Source organism: Nelusetta ayraudi, unplaced genomic scaffold (assembly GCF_046127955.1).
Source record: "Nelusetta ayraudi isolate G7.1 ecotype Tasmania unplaced genomic scaffold, CSIRO-AGI_Nayr_v1 ptg000042l, whole genome shotgun sequence".
In the NCBI taxonomy this organism is placed as follows: domain Eukaryota; kingdom Metazoa; phylum Chordata; class Actinopteri; order Tetraodontiformes; family Monacanthidae; genus Nelusetta; species Nelusetta ayraudi.
Window position 1 is genome coordinate 15,597,632 of NW_027466092.1, and position 13,098 is coordinate 15,610,729.

Sequence of the window (13,098 nt, forward strand, 5' to 3'; positions counted from 1 at the left end):
CGGGCAGCAGAAATAGCTCAGTTGGGAGAGCGTTAGACTGAAGATCTAAAGGTCCCTGGTTCAATCCCGGGTTTCGGCAAGTTGGTCCGTATTTTAGGTCAGAGCCAACATAGGAATGGCTGTTTTATCCCCTGGCTGAATGAGAAGAAAAGAACCGAATGAACTGACGTGTGTGTATATGTGTTTGGAGGGGGGTTCTGTGATTGAAACTGCTGAGAAAAATGTTGAAAAAGAATTTCCAGGCACGCAGGGAAGAAAACAAAATCCGAGTTCAATGTCCAATTTTGGTGCGTTCAACATTTTGTGATCCGGACATTGAAATTGTCTCAATGTTAGTGAAGCAAAAGACAGAGTGGAATTCTGGACCTACGTTGGGCAAGAAATACATCCCGAAAAGAACCTTGAAGAAAGGGATGAAACCTTTTACTGCAAGTAGTTGTCGCCATTCTTTTATTTCTGGAGCAGATTCCTTGTCCCATGGGCCTGGGTAGCTCAGACGGTAGAGCATCAGACTTTTAATCTGAGGGTCCAGGGTTCAAGTCCCTGTTCAGGCGATGCCACCTTCTCCTTGCACTGCACGCACACAGTTCTTTCAAAGAACGGTGCAGCGATCGATGTTACCTTTCAGCTGTGTTGGGTTTTTTAGGTTTTGTTTTCACGAGAGATGCCATATGTGCCAAGCATGAAAGAGGATTTCACAAGTAAGAGATATTTTCCCACTTCATCTCATTCTAGACAAAGTCCACAGGCCCAACTGTCTGCACATCCCGCCCCCTCTGGGGCTTTGCTGTTAAAGCATCCATTAGTTTGACGGACTGTGCAATGGTGTAACGGGCAGCCGAAATAGCTCAGTTGGGAGAGCGTTAGACTGAAGATCTAAAGGTCCCTGGTTCAATCCCGGGTTTCGGCAAGTTGGTCCATATTTTAGGTCAGAGCCAACATAGGAATGGCTGTTTTATCCCCTGGCTGAATGAGAAGAAAAGAACCGAATGAACTGACGTGTGTGTGTATATGTGTTTGGAGGGGGGTTCTGTGATTGAAACTGCTGAGAAAAACGTTGAAAAAGAATTTCCAGGCACGCAGGGAAGAAAACAAAATCCGAGTTCAATGTCCAATTTTGGTGCGTTCAACATTTTGTGATCCGGACATTGAAATTGTCTCAATGTTAGTGAAGCAAAAGACAGAGTGGAATTCTGGACCTACGTTGGGCAAGAAATACATCCCGAAAAGAACCTTGAAGAAAGGGATGAAACCTTTTACTGCAAGTAGTTGTCGCCATTCTTTTATTTCTGGAGCAGATTCCTTGTCCCATGGGCCTGGGTAGCTCAGACGGTAGAGCATCAGACTTTTAATCTGAGGGTCCAGGGTTCAAGTCCCTGTTCAGGCGATGCCACCTTCTCCTTGCACTGCACGCACACAGTTCTTTCAAAGAACGGTGCAGCGATCGATGTTACCTTTCAGCTGTGTTGGGTTTTTTAGGTTTTGTTTTCACGAGAGATGCCATATGTGCCAAGCATGAAAGAGGATTTCACAAGTAAGAGATATTTTCCCACTTCATCTCATTCTAGACAAAGTCCACAGGCCCAACTGTCTGCACATCCCGCCCCCTCTGGGGCTTTGCTGTTAAAGCATCCATTAGTTTGACGGACTGTGCAATTGTGTAACGGGCAGCCGAAATAGCTCAGTTGGGAGAGCGTTAGACTGAAGATCTAAAGGTCCCTGGTTCAATCCCGGGTTTCGGCAAGTTGGTCCGTATTTTAGGTCAGAGCCAACATAGGAATGGCTGTTTTATCCCCTGGCTGAATGAGAAGAAAAGAACCGAATGAACTGACGTGTGTGTATATGTGTTTGGAGGGGGGTTCTGTGATTGAAACTGCTGAGAAAAACGTTGAAAAAGAATTTCCAGGCACGCAGGGAAGAAAACAAAATCCGAGTTCAATGTCCAATTTTGGTGCGTTCAACATTTTGTGATCCGGACATTGAAATTGTCTCAATGTTAGTGAAGCAAAAGACAGAGTGGAATTCTGGACCTACGTTGGGCAAGAAATACATCCCGAAAAGAACCTTGAAGAAAGGGATGAAACCTTTTACTGCAAGTAGTTGTCGTCATTCTTTTATTTCTGGAGCAGATTCCTTGTCCCATGGGCCTGGGTAGCTCAGACGGTAGAGCATCAGACTTTTAATCTGAGGGTCCAGGGTTCAAGTCCCTGTTCAGGCGATGCCTCCCTGCACTGCATGCACACAGTTCTTTCAAAGAACGGTGCAGCGATCGATGTTACCTTTCAGCTGTTTTAGGTTTTGTTTTCACGAGAGATGCCATATGTGCCAAGCATGAAAGAGGATTTCACAAGTAAGAGATATTTTCCCACTTCATCTCATTCTAGACAAAGTCCACAGGCCCAACTGTCTGCACATCCCGCCCCCTCTGGGGCTTTGCTGTTAAACCATCAATTAGTTTGACGGACTGTGCAATGGTGTAACGGGCAGCAGAAATAGCTCAGTTGGGAGAGCGTTAGACTGAAGATCTAAAGGTCCCTGGTTCAATCCCGGGTTTCGGCAAGTTGGTCCGTATTTTAGGTCAGAGCCAACATAGGAATGGCTGTTTTATCCCCTGGCTGAATGAGAAGAAAAGAACCGAATGAACTGACGTGTGTGTATATGTGTTTGGAGGGGGGTTCTGTGATTGAAACTGCTGAGAAAAATGTTGAAAAAGAATTTCCAGGCACGCAGGGAAGAAAACAAAATCCGAGTTCAATGTCCAATTTTGGTGCGTTCAACATTTTGTGATCCGGACATTGAAATTGTCTCAATGTTAGTGAAGCAAAAGACAGAGTGGAATTCTGGACCTACGTTGGGCAAGAAATACATCCCGAAAAGAACCTTGAAGAAAGGGATGAAACCTTTTACTGCAAGTAGTTGTCGCCATTCTTTTATTTCTGGAGCAGATTCCTTGTCCCATCGGCCTGGGTAGCTCAGACGGTAGAGCATCAGACTTTTAATCTGAGGGTCCAGGGTTCAAGTCCCTGTTCAGGCGGTGCCACCTTCTCCTTGCACTGCACGCACACAGTTCTTTCAAAGAACGGTGCAGCGATCGATGTTACCTTTCAGCTGTGTTGGGTTTTTTAGGTTTTGTTTTCACGAGAGATGCCATATGTGCCAAGCATGAAAGAGGATTTCACAAGTAAGAGATATTTTCCCACTTCATCTCATTCTAGACAAAGTCAACAGGCCCAACTGTCTGCACATCCCGCCCCCTCTGGGTCTTTGCTGTTAAAGCATCCATTAGTTTGACGGACTGTGCAATGGTGTAACGGGCAGCCGAAATAGCTCAGTTGGGAGAGCGTTAGACTGAAGATCTAAAGGTCCCTGGTTCAATCCCGGGTTTCGGCAAGTTGGTCCGTATTTTAGGTCAGAGCCAACATAGGAATGGCTGTTTTATCCCCTGGCTGAATGAGAAGAAAAGAACCGAATGAACTGACGTGTGTGTATATGTGTTTGGAGGGTGGTTCTGTGATTGAAACTGCTGAGAAAAACGTTGAAAAAGAATTTCCAGGCACGCAGGGAAGAAAACAAAATCCGAGTTCAATGTCCAATTTTGGTGCGTTCAACATTTTGTGATCCGGACATTGAAATTGTCTCAATGTTAGTGAAGCAAAAGACAGAGTGGAATTCTGGACCTACGTTTGGCAAGAAATACATCCCGAAAAGAACCTTGAAGAAAGGGATGAAACCTTTTACTGCAAGTAGTTGTCGCCATTCTTTTAATTCTGGAGCAGATTCTTTGTCCCATGGGCCTGGGTAGCTCAGACGGTAGAGCATCAGACTTTTAATCTGAGGGTCCAGGGTTCAAGTCCCTGTTCAGGCGATGCCTCCTTGCACTGCACGCACACAGTTCTTTCAAAGAACGGTGCAGTGATCGATGTTACCTTTCAGTTGGGTTTTGTAGGTTTTGTTTTCACGAGAGATGCCATATGTGCCAAGCATGAAAGAGGATTTCACAAGTAAGAGATATTTTCCCACTTCATCTCATTCTAGACAAAGTCCACAGGCCCAACTGTCTGCACATCCCGCCCCCTCTGGGGCTTTGCTGTTAAAGCATCAATTAGTTTGACGGACTGTGCAATGGTGTAACGGGCAGCCGAAATAGCTCAGTTGGGAGAGCGTTAGACTGAAGATCTAAAGGTCCCTGGTTCAATCCCGGGTTTCGGCAAGTTGGTCCGTATTTTAGGTCAGAGCCAACATAGGAATGGCTGTTTTATCCCCTGGCTGAATGAGAAGAAAAGAACCGAATGAACTGACGTGTGTGTATATGTGTTTGGAGGGGGGTTCTGTGATTGAAACTGCTGAGAAAAATGTTGAAAAAGAATTTCCAGGCACGCAGGGAAGAAAACAAAATCCGAGTTCAATGTCCAATTTTGGTGCGTTCAACATTTTGTGATCCGGACATTGAAATTGTCTCAATGTTAGTGAAGCAAAAGACAGAGTGGAATTCTGGACCTACGTTGGGCAAGAAATACATCCCGAAAAGAACCTTGAAGAAAGGGATGAAACCTTTTACTGCAAGTAGTTGTCGCCATTCTTTTATTTCTGGAGCAGATTCCTTGTCCCATGGGCCTGGGTAGCTCAGACGGTAGAGCATCAGACTTTTAATCTGAGGGTCCAGGTATCAAGTCCCTGTTCAGGCGATGCCTCCTTGCACTGCACGCACACAGTTCTTTCAAAGAACGGTGCAGCAATCGATGTTACCTTTCAGCTGTGTTGGGTTTTTTAGGTTTTGTTTTCACGAGAGATGCCATATGTGCCAAGCATGAAAGAGGATTTCACAAGTAAGAGATATTTTCCCACTTCATCTCATTCTAGACAAAGTCCACAGGCCCAACTGCCTGCACATCCCGCCCCCTCTGGGGCTTTGCTGTTAAAGCATCCATTAGTTTGACGGACTGTGCAATGGTGTAACGGGCAGCCGAAATAGCTCAGTTGGGAGAGCGTTAGACTGAAGATCTAAAGGTCCCTGGTTCAATCCCGGGTTTCGGCAAGTTTGTCCGTATTTTAGGTCAGAGCCAACATAGGAATGGCTGTTTTATCCCCTGGCTGAATGAGAAGAAAAGAACCGAATGAACTGACGTGTGTGTGTATATGTGTTTGGAGCGGGGTTCTGTGATTGAAACTGCTGAGAAAAACGTTGAAAAAGAATTTCCAGGCGCGCATGGAAGAAAACAAAATCTGAGTTCAATGTCCAATTTTGGTGCGTTCAACATTTTGTGATCCAGACATTGAAATTGTCTCAATGTTAGTGAAGCAAAAGACAGAGTGGAATTCTGGACCTACGTTGGGCAAGAAATACATCCCGAAAAGAACCTTGAAGAAAGGGATGAAACCTTTTACTGCAAGTAGTTGTCGCCATTCTTTTATTTCTGGAGCAGATTCCTTGTCCCATGGGCCTGGGTAGCTCAGACGGTAGAGCATCAGACTTTTAATCTGAGGGTCCAGGGTTCAAGTCCCTGTTCAGGCGATGCCACCTTCTCCTTGCACTGCACGCACACAGTTCTTTCAAAGAACGGTGCAGCGATCGATGTTACCTTTCAGCTGTGTTGGGTTTTTTAGGTTTTGTTTTCACGAGAGATGCCATATGTGCCAAGCATGAAAGAGGATTTCACAAGTAAGAGATATTTTCCCACTTCATCTCATTCTAGACAAAGTCCACAGGCCCAACTGCCTGCACATCCCGCCCCCTCTGGGGCTTTGCTGTTAAAGCATCCATTAGTTTGACGGACTGTGCAATAGTGTAACGGGCAGCCGAAATAGCTCAGTTGGGAGAGCGTTAGACTGAAGATCTAAAGGTCCCTGGTTCAATCCCGGGTTTCGGCAAGTTTGTCCGTATTTTAGGTCAGAGCCAACATAGGAATGGCTGTTTTATCCCCTGGCTGAATGAGAAGAAAAGAACCGAATGAACTGACGTGTGTGTGTATATGTGTTTGGAGGGGGGTTCTGTGATTGAAACTGCTGAGAAAAACGTTGAAAAAGAATTTCCAGGCACGCAGGGAAGAAAACAAAATCCGAGTTCAATGTCCAATTTTGGTGCGTTCAACATTTTGTGATCCGGACATTGAAATTGTCTCAATGTTAGTGAAGCAAAAGACAGAGTGGAATTCTGGACCTACGTTGGGCAAGAAATACATCCCGAAAAGAACCTTGAAGAAAGGGATGAAACCTTTTACTGCAAGTAGTTGTCGCCATTCTTTTATTTCTGGAGCAGATTCCTTGTCCCAAGGGCCTGGGTAGCTCAGACGGTAGAGCATCAGACTTTTAATCTGAGGGTCCAGGGTTCAAGTCCCTGTTCAGGCGATGCCACCTTCTCCTTGCACTGCACGCACACAGTTCTTTCAAAGAACGGTGCAGCGATCGATGTTACCTTTCAGCTGTGTTGGGTTTTTTAGGTTTTGTTTTCACGAGAGATGCCATATGTGCCAAGCATGAAAGAGGATTTCACAAGTAAGAGATATTTTCCCACTTCATCTCATTCTAGACAAAGTCCACAGGCCCAACTGCCTGCACATCCCGCCCCCTCTGGGGCTTTGCTGTTAAAGCATCCATTAGTTTGACGGACTGTGCAATGGTGTAACGGGCAGCCGAAATAGCTCAGTTGGGAGAGCGTTAGACTGAAGATCTAAAGGTCCCTGGTTCAATCCCGGGTTTCGTCAAGTTTGTCCGTATTTTAGGTCAGAGCCAACATAGGAATGGCTGTTTTATCCCCTGGCTGAATGAGAAGAAAAGAACCGAATGAACTGACGTGTGTGTGTATATGTGTTTGGAGGGGGGTTCTGTGATTGAAACTGCTGAGAAAAACGTTGAAAAAGAATTTCCAGGCACGCAGGGAAGAAAACAAAATCCGAGTTCAATGTCCAATTTTGGTGCGTTCAACATTTTGTGATCCGGACATTGAAATCGTCTCAATGTTAGTGAAGCAAAAGACAGAGTGGAATTCTGGACCTACGTTGGGCAAGAAATACATCCCGAAAAGAACCTTGAAGAAAGGGATGAAACCTTTTACTGCAAGTAGTTGTCGCCATTCTTTTATTTCTGGAGCAGATTCCTTGTCCCATGGGCCTGGGTAGCTCAGACGGTAGAGCATCAGACTTTTAATCTGAGGGTCCAGGGTTCAAGTCCCTGTTCAGGCGATGCCACCTTCTCCTTGCACTGCACGCACACAGTTCTTTCAAAGAACGGTGCAGCGATCGATGTTACCTTTCAGCTGTGTTGGGTTTTTTAGGTTTTGTTTTCACGAGAGATGCCATATGTGCCAAGCATGAAAGAGGATTTCACAAGTAAGAGATATTTTCCCACTTCATCTCATTCTAGACAAAGTCCACAGGCCCAACTGCCTGCACATCCCGCCCCCTCTGGGGCTTTGCTGTTAAAGCATCCATTAGTTTGACGGACTGTGCAATGGTGTAACGGGCAGCCGAAATAGCTCAGTTGGGAGAGCGTTAGACTGAAGATCTAAAGGTCCCTGGTTCAATCCCGGGTTTCGGCAAGTTTGTCCGTATTTTAGGTCAGAGCCAACATAGGAATGGCTGTTTTATCCCCTGGCTGAATGAGAAGAAAAGAACCGAATGAACTGACGTGTGTGTGTATATGTGTTTGGAGGGGGGTTCTGTGATTGAAACTGCTGAGAAAAACGTTGAAAAAGAATTTCCAGGCACGCAGGGAAGAAAACAAAATCCGAGTTCAATGTCCAATTTTGGTGCGTTCAACATTTTGTGATCCGGACATTGAAATTGTCTCAATGTTAGTGAAGCAAAAGACAGAGTGGAATTCTGGACCTACGTTGGGCAAGAAATACATCCCGAAAAGAACCTTGAAGAAAGGGATGAAACCTTTTACTGCAAGTAGTTGTCGCCATTCTTTTATTTCTGGAGCAGATTCCTTGTCCCAAGGGCCTGGGTAGCTCAGACGGTAGAGCATCAGACTTTTAATCTGAGGGTCCAGGGTTCAAGTCCCTGTTCAGGCGATGCCACCTTCTCCTTGCACTGCACGCACACAGTTCTTTCAAAGAACGGTGCAGCGATCGATGTTACCTTTCAGCTGTGTTGGGTTTTTTAGGTTTTGTTTTCACGAGAGATGCCATATGTGCCAAGCATGAAAGAGGATTTCACAAGTAAGAGATATTTTCCCACTTCATCTCATTCTAGACAAAGTCCACAGGCCCAACTGTCTGCACATCCCGCCCCCTCTGGGGCTTTGCTGTTAAAGCATCCATTAGTTTGACGGACTGTGCAATGGTGTAACGGGCAGCCGAAATAGCTCAGTTGGGAGAGCGTTAGACTGAAGATCTAAAGGTCCCTGGTTCAATCCCGGGTTTCGGCAAGTTGGTCCGTATTTTAGGTCAGAGCCAACATAGGAATGGCTGTTTTATCCCCTGGCTGAATGAGAAGAAAAGAACCGAATGAACTGACGTGTGTGTATATGTGTTTGGAGGGGGGTTCTGTGATTGAAACTGCTGAGAAAAACGTTGAAAAAGAATTTCCAGGCACGCAGGGAAGAAAACAAAATCCGAGTTCAATGTCCAATTTTGGTGCGTTCAACATTTTGTGATCCGGACATTGAAATTGTCTCAATGTTAGTGAAGCAAAAGACAGAGTGGAATTCTGGACCTACGTTGGGCAAGAAATACATCCCGAAAAGAACCTTGAAGAAAGGGATGAAACCTTTTACTGCAAGTAGTTGTCGCCATTCTTTTATTTCTGGAGCAGATTCCTTGTCCCATGGGCCTGGGTAGCTCAGACGGTAGAGCATCAGACTTTTAATCTGAGGGTCCAGGGTTCAAGTCCCTGTTCAGGCGATGCCACCTTCTCCTTGCACTGCACGCACACAGTTCTTTCAAAGAACGGTGCAGCGATCGATGTTACCTTTCAGCTGTGTTGGGTTTTTTAGGTTTTGTTTTCACGAGAGATGCCATATGTGCCAAGCATGAAAGAGGATTTCACAAGTAAGAGATATTTTCCCACTTCATCTCATTCTAGACAAAGTCAACAGGCCCAACTGTCTGCACATCCCGCCCCCTCTGGGTCTTTGCTGTTAAAGCATCCATTAGTTTGACGGACTGTGCAATGGTGTAACGGGCAGCCGAAATAGCTCAGTTGGGAGAGCGTTAGACTGAAGATCTAAAGGTCCCTGGTTCAATCCCGGGTTTCGGCAAGTTGGTCTGTATTTTAGGTCAGAGCCAACATAGGAATGGCTGTTTTATCCCCTGGCTGAATGAGAAGAAAAGAACCGAATGAACTGACGTGTGTGTGTATATGTGTTTGGAGGGGGGTTCTGTGATTGAAACTGCTGAGAAAAATGTTGAAAAAGAATTTCCAGGCACGCAGGGAAGAAAACAAAATCCGAGTTCAATGTCCAATTTTGGTGCGTTCAACATTTTGTGATCCGGACATTGAAATTGTCTCAATGTTAGTGAAGCAAAAGACAGAGTGGAATTCTGGACCTACGTTGGGCAAGAAATACATCCCGAAAAGAACCTTGAAGAAAGGGATGAAACCTTTTACTGCAAGTAGTTGTCGTCATTCTTTTATTTCTGGAGCAGATTCCTTGTCCCATGGGCCTGGGTAGCTCAGACGGTAGAGCATCAGACTTTTAATCTGAGGGTCCAGGGTTCAAGTCCCTGTTCAGGCGATGCCTCCCTGCACTGCATGCACACAGTTCTTTCAAAGAACGGTGCAGCGATCGATGTTACCTTTCAGCTGTTTTAGGTTTTGTTTTCACGAGAGATGCCATATGTGCCAAGCATGAAAGAGGATTTCACAAGTAAGAGATATTTTCCCACTTCATCTCATTCTAGACAAAGTCCACAGGCCCAACTGTCTGCACATCCCGCCCCCTCTGGGGCTTTGCTGTTAAACCATAAATTAGTTTGACGGACTGTGCAATGGTGTAACGGGCAGCAGAAATAGCTCAGTTGGGAGAGCGTTAGACTGAAGATCTAAAGGTCCCTGGTTCAATCCCGGGTTTCGGCAAGTTGGTCCGTATTTTAGGTCAGAGCCAACATAGGAATGGCTGTTTTATCCCCTGGCTGAATGAGAAGAAAAGAACCGAATGAACTGACGTGTGTGTATATGTGTTTGGAGGGGGGTTCTGTGATTGAAACTGCTGAGAAAAATGTTGAAAAAGAATTTCCAGGCACGCAGGGAAGAAAACAAAATCCGAGTTCAATGTCCAATTTTGGTGCGTTCAACATTTTGTGATCCGGACATTGAAATTGTCTCAATGTTAGTGAAGCAAAAGACAGAGTGGAATTCTGGACCTACGTTGGGCAAGAAATACATCCCGAAAAGAACCTTGAAGAAAGGGATGAAACCTTTTACTGCAAGTAGTTGTCGCCATTCTTTTATTTCTGGAGCAGATTCCTTGTCCCATGGGCCTGGGTAGCTCAGACGGTAGAGCATCAGACTTTTAATCTGAGGGTCCAGGGTTCAAGTCCCTGTTCAGGCGATGCCTCTTTGCACTGCATGCACACAGTTCTTTCAAAGAACGGTGCAGCGATCGATGTTACCTTTCAGCTGTGTTGGGATTTTTAGGTTTTGTTTTCACGAGAGATGCCATATGTGCCAAGCATGAAAGAGGATTTCACAAGTAAGAGATATTTTCCCACTTCATCTCATTCTAGACAAAGTCAACAGGCCCAACTGTCTGCACATCCCGCCCCCTCTGGGGCTTTGCTGTTAAAGCATCCATTAGTTTGACGGACTGTGCAATGGTGTAACGGGCAGCCGAAATAGCTCAGTTGGGAGAGCGTTAGACTGAAGATCTAAAGGTCCCTGGTTCAATCCCGGGTTTCGGCAAGTTGGTCCGTATTTTAGGTCAGAGCCAACATAGGAATGGCTGTTTTATCCCCTGGCTGAATGAGAAGAAAAGAACCGAATGAACTGACGTGTGTGTATATGTGTTTGGAGGGGGGTTCTGTGATTGAAGCTGCTGAGAAAAACGTTGAAAAAGAATTTCCAGGCACGCAGGGAAGAAAACAAAATCCGAGTTCAATGTCCAATTTTGGTGCGTTCAACATTTTGTGATCCGGACATTGAAATTGTCTCAATGTTAGTGAAGCAAAAGACAGAGTGGAATTCTGGACCTACGTTGGGCAAGAAATACATCCCGAAAAGAACCTTGAAGAAAGGGATGAAACCTTTTACTGCAAGTAGTTGTCGCCATTCTTTTATTTCTGGAGCAGATTCCTTGTCCCATGGCCCTGGGTAGCTCAGACGGTAGAGCATCAGACTTTTAATCTGAGGGTCCAGGGTTCAAGTCCCTGTTCAGGCGATGCCACCTTCTCCTTGCACTGCACGCACACAGTTCTTTCAAAGAACGGTGCAGCGATCGATGTTACCTTTCAGCTGTGTTGGGTTTTTTAGGTTTTGTTTTCACGAGAGATGCCATATGTGCCAAGCATGAAAGAGGATTTCACAAGTAAGAGATATTTTCCCACTTCATCTCATTCTAGACAAAGTCAACAGGCCCAACTGTCTGCACATCCCGCCCCCTCTGGGTCTTTGCTGTTAAAGCATCCATTAGTTTGACGGACTGTGCAATGGTGTAACGGGCAGCCGAAATAGCTCAGTTGGGAGAGCGTTAGACTGAAGATCTAAAGGTCCCTGGTTCAATCCCGGGTTTCGGCAAGTTGGTCCGTATTTTAGGTCAGAGCCAACATAGGAATGGCTGTTTTATCCCCTGGCTGAATGAGAAGAAAAGAACCGAATGAACTGACGTGTGTGTATATGTGTTTGGAGGGGGGTTCTGTGATTGAAACTGCTGAGAAAAATGTTGAAAAAGAATTTCCAGGCACGCAGGGAAGAAAACAAAATCCGAGTTCAATGTCCAATTTTGGTGCGTTCAACATTTTGTGATCCGGACATTGAAATTGTCTCAATGTTAGTGAAGCAAAAGACAGAGTGGAATTCTGGACCTACGTTGGGCAAGAAATACATCCCGAAAAGAACCTTGAAGAAAGGGATGAAACCTTTTACTGCAAGTAGTTGTCGCCATTCTTTTAATTCTGGAGCAGATTCTTTGTCCCATGGGCCTGGGTAGCTCAGACGGTAGAGCATCAGACTTTTAATCTGAGGGTCCAGGGTTCAAGTCCCTGTTCAGGCGATGCCACCTTCTCCTTGCACTGCACGCACACAGTTCTTTCAAAGAACGGTGCAGCGATCGATGTTACCTTTCAGCTGTGTTGGGTTTTTTAGGTTTTGTTTTCACGAGAGATGCCATATGTGCCAAGCATGAAAGAGGATTTCACAAGTAAGAGATATTTTCCCACTTCATCTCATTCTAGACAAAGTCCACAGGCCCAACTGTCTGCACATCCCGCCCCCTCTGGGGCTTTGCTGTTAAAGCATCCATTAGTTTGACGGACTGTGCAATGGTGTAACGGGCAGCCGAAATAGCTCAGTTGGGAGAGCGTTAGACTGAAGATCTAAAGGTCCCTCGTTCAATCCCGGGTTTCGGCAAGTTGGTCCGTATTTTAGGTCAGAGCCAACATAGGAATGGCTGTTTTATCCCCTGGCTGAATGAGAAGAAAAGAACCGAATGAACTGACGTGTGTGTATATGTGTTTGGAGGGGGGTTCTGTGATTGAAACTGCTGAGAAAAACGTTGAAAAAGAATTTCCAGGCACGCAGGGAAGAAAACAAAATCCGAGTTCAATGTCCAATTTTGGTGCGTTCAACATTTTGTGATCCGGACATTGAAATTGTCTCAATGTTAGTGAAGCAAAAGACAGAGTGGAATTCTGGACCTACGTTGGGCAAGAAATACATCCCGAAAAGAACCTTGAAGAAAGGGATGAAACCTTTTACTGCAAGTAGTTGTCGCCATTCTTTTATTTCTGGAGCAGATTCCTTGTCCCATGGGCCTGGGTAGCTCAGACGGTAGAGCATCAGACTTTTAATCTGAGGGTCCAGGGTTCAAGTCCCTGTTCAGGCGATGCCACCTTCTCCTTGCACTGCACGCACACAGTTCTTTCAAAGAACGGTGCAGCGATCGATGTTACCTTTCAGCTGTGTTGGGTTTTTTAGGTTTTGTTTTCACGAGAGATGCCATATG

General features: G+C 45.4%; 32 non-coding genes across 32 annotated transcripts; all 32 read left to right on the forward strand.

The window, feature by feature from the left end:
- The first annotated feature begins 6 nt into the window (after window positions 1-6).
- Window positions 7-79, forward strand: trnaf-gaa (transfer RNA phenylalanine (anticodon GAA)). The gene has a single exon. It is a non-coding gene; the product is annotated as a tRNA-Phe (tRNA).
- A 402-nt stretch (window positions 80-481) lies between these two features.
- trnak-uuu (transfer RNA lysine (anticodon UUU)) lies at window positions 482-554 on the forward strand. Its single transcript has one exon. It is a non-coding gene; the product is annotated as a tRNA-Lys (tRNA).
- A 283-nt stretch (window positions 555-837) lies between these two features.
- Window positions 838-910, forward strand: trnaf-gaa (transfer RNA phenylalanine (anticodon GAA)). Its single transcript has one exon. It is a non-coding gene; the product is annotated as a tRNA-Phe (tRNA).
- A 404-nt stretch (window positions 911-1,314) lies between these two features.
- Window positions 1,315-1,387, forward strand: trnak-uuu (transfer RNA lysine (anticodon UUU)). Its single transcript has one exon. It is a non-coding gene; the product is annotated as a tRNA-Lys (tRNA).
- A 283-nt stretch (window positions 1,388-1,670) lies between these two features.
- trnaf-gaa (transfer RNA phenylalanine (anticodon GAA)) lies at window positions 1,671-1,743 on the forward strand. Its single transcript has one exon. It is a non-coding gene; the product is annotated as a tRNA-Phe (tRNA).
- Window positions 1,744-2,145: 402 nt separating this feature from the next.
- trnak-uuu (transfer RNA lysine (anticodon UUU)) lies at window positions 2,146-2,218 on the forward strand. The gene has a single exon. It is a non-coding gene; the product is annotated as a tRNA-Lys (tRNA).
- Window positions 2,219-2,486: 268 nt separating this feature from the next.
- trnaf-gaa (transfer RNA phenylalanine (anticodon GAA)) lies at window positions 2,487-2,559 on the forward strand. Its single transcript has one exon. It is a non-coding gene; the product is annotated as a tRNA-Phe (tRNA).
- Window positions 2,560-2,961: 402 nt separating this feature from the next.
- Window positions 2,962-3,034, forward strand: trnak-uuu (transfer RNA lysine (anticodon UUU)). Its single transcript has one exon. It is a non-coding gene; the product is annotated as a tRNA-Lys (tRNA).
- Window positions 3,035-3,317: 283 nt separating this feature from the next.
- On the forward strand, window positions 3,318-3,390 carry trnaf-gaa (transfer RNA phenylalanine (anticodon GAA)). The gene has a single exon. It is a non-coding gene; the product is annotated as a tRNA-Phe (tRNA).
- A 402-nt stretch (window positions 3,391-3,792) lies between these two features.
- trnak-uuu (transfer RNA lysine (anticodon UUU)) lies at window positions 3,793-3,865 on the forward strand. Its single transcript has one exon. It is a non-coding gene; the product is annotated as a tRNA-Lys (tRNA).
- A 272-nt stretch (window positions 3,866-4,137) lies between these two features.
- Window positions 4,138-4,210, forward strand: trnaf-gaa (transfer RNA phenylalanine (anticodon GAA)). Its single transcript has one exon. It is a non-coding gene; the product is annotated as a tRNA-Phe (tRNA).
- A 402-nt stretch (window positions 4,211-4,612) lies between these two features.
- On the forward strand, window positions 4,613-4,685 carry trnak-uuu (transfer RNA lysine (anticodon UUU)). The gene has a single exon. It is a non-coding gene; the product is annotated as a tRNA-Lys (tRNA).
- Window positions 4,686-4,962: 277 nt separating this feature from the next.
- On the forward strand, window positions 4,963-5,035 carry trnaf-gaa (transfer RNA phenylalanine (anticodon GAA)). The gene has a single exon. It is a non-coding gene; the product is annotated as a tRNA-Phe (tRNA).
- Window positions 5,036-5,439: 404 nt separating this feature from the next.
- trnak-uuu (transfer RNA lysine (anticodon UUU)) lies at window positions 5,440-5,512 on the forward strand. Its single transcript has one exon. It is a non-coding gene; the product is annotated as a tRNA-Lys (tRNA).
- A 283-nt stretch (window positions 5,513-5,795) lies between these two features.
- Window positions 5,796-5,868, forward strand: trnaf-gaa (transfer RNA phenylalanine (anticodon GAA)). Its single transcript has one exon. It is a non-coding gene; the product is annotated as a tRNA-Phe (tRNA).
- A 404-nt stretch (window positions 5,869-6,272) lies between these two features.
- trnak-uuu (transfer RNA lysine (anticodon UUU)) lies at window positions 6,273-6,345 on the forward strand. Its single transcript has one exon. It is a non-coding gene; the product is annotated as a tRNA-Lys (tRNA).
- A 283-nt stretch (window positions 6,346-6,628) lies between these two features.
- Window positions 6,629-6,701, forward strand: trnaf-gaa (transfer RNA phenylalanine (anticodon GAA)). The gene has a single exon. It is a non-coding gene; the product is annotated as a tRNA-Phe (tRNA).
- Window positions 6,702-7,105: 404 nt separating this feature from the next.
- On the forward strand, window positions 7,106-7,178 carry trnak-uuu (transfer RNA lysine (anticodon UUU)). Its single transcript has one exon. It is a non-coding gene; the product is annotated as a tRNA-Lys (tRNA).
- Window positions 7,179-7,461: 283 nt separating this feature from the next.
- Window positions 7,462-7,534, forward strand: trnaf-gaa (transfer RNA phenylalanine (anticodon GAA)). The gene has a single exon. It is a non-coding gene; the product is annotated as a tRNA-Phe (tRNA).
- Window positions 7,535-7,938: 404 nt separating this feature from the next.
- trnak-uuu (transfer RNA lysine (anticodon UUU)) lies at window positions 7,939-8,011 on the forward strand. The gene has a single exon. It is a non-coding gene; the product is annotated as a tRNA-Lys (tRNA).
- Window positions 8,012-8,294: 283 nt separating this feature from the next.
- Window positions 8,295-8,367, forward strand: trnaf-gaa (transfer RNA phenylalanine (anticodon GAA)). Its single transcript has one exon. It is a non-coding gene; the product is annotated as a tRNA-Phe (tRNA).
- Window positions 8,368-8,769: 402 nt separating this feature from the next.
- On the forward strand, window positions 8,770-8,842 carry trnak-uuu (transfer RNA lysine (anticodon UUU)). The gene has a single exon. It is a non-coding gene; the product is annotated as a tRNA-Lys (tRNA).
- A 283-nt stretch (window positions 8,843-9,125) lies between these two features.
- On the forward strand, window positions 9,126-9,198 carry trnaf-gaa (transfer RNA phenylalanine (anticodon GAA)). Its single transcript has one exon. It is a non-coding gene; the product is annotated as a tRNA-Phe (tRNA).
- Window positions 9,199-9,602: 404 nt separating this feature from the next.
- On the forward strand, window positions 9,603-9,675 carry trnak-uuu (transfer RNA lysine (anticodon UUU)). Its single transcript has one exon. It is a non-coding gene; the product is annotated as a tRNA-Lys (tRNA).
- Window positions 9,676-9,943: 268 nt separating this feature from the next.
- Window positions 9,944-10,016, forward strand: trnaf-gaa (transfer RNA phenylalanine (anticodon GAA)). Its single transcript has one exon. It is a non-coding gene; the product is annotated as a tRNA-Phe (tRNA).
- Window positions 10,017-10,418: 402 nt separating this feature from the next.
- trnak-uuu (transfer RNA lysine (anticodon UUU)) lies at window positions 10,419-10,491 on the forward strand. Its single transcript has one exon. It is a non-coding gene; the product is annotated as a tRNA-Lys (tRNA).
- A 277-nt stretch (window positions 10,492-10,768) lies between these two features.
- Window positions 10,769-10,841, forward strand: trnaf-gaa (transfer RNA phenylalanine (anticodon GAA)). Its single transcript has one exon. It is a non-coding gene; the product is annotated as a tRNA-Phe (tRNA).
- A 401-nt stretch (window positions 10,842-11,242) lies between these two features.
- Window positions 11,243-11,316, forward strand: trnak-uuu (transfer RNA lysine (anticodon UUU)). The gene has a single exon. It is a non-coding gene; the product is annotated as a tRNA-Lys (tRNA).
- A 283-nt stretch (window positions 11,317-11,599) lies between these two features.
- On the forward strand, window positions 11,600-11,672 carry trnaf-gaa (transfer RNA phenylalanine (anticodon GAA)). The gene has a single exon. It is a non-coding gene; the product is annotated as a tRNA-Phe (tRNA).
- Window positions 11,673-12,074: 402 nt separating this feature from the next.
- trnak-uuu (transfer RNA lysine (anticodon UUU)) lies at window positions 12,075-12,147 on the forward strand. The gene has a single exon. It is a non-coding gene; the product is annotated as a tRNA-Lys (tRNA).
- Window positions 12,148-12,430: 283 nt separating this feature from the next.
- trnaf-gaa (transfer RNA phenylalanine (anticodon GAA)) lies at window positions 12,431-12,503 on the forward strand. Its single transcript has one exon. It is a non-coding gene; the product is annotated as a tRNA-Phe (tRNA).
- Window positions 12,504-12,905: 402 nt separating this feature from the next.
- Window positions 12,906-12,978, forward strand: trnak-uuu (transfer RNA lysine (anticodon UUU)). The gene has a single exon. It is a non-coding gene; the product is annotated as a tRNA-Lys (tRNA).
- The last annotated feature ends 120 nt before the right edge of the window (window positions 12,979-13,098 follow it).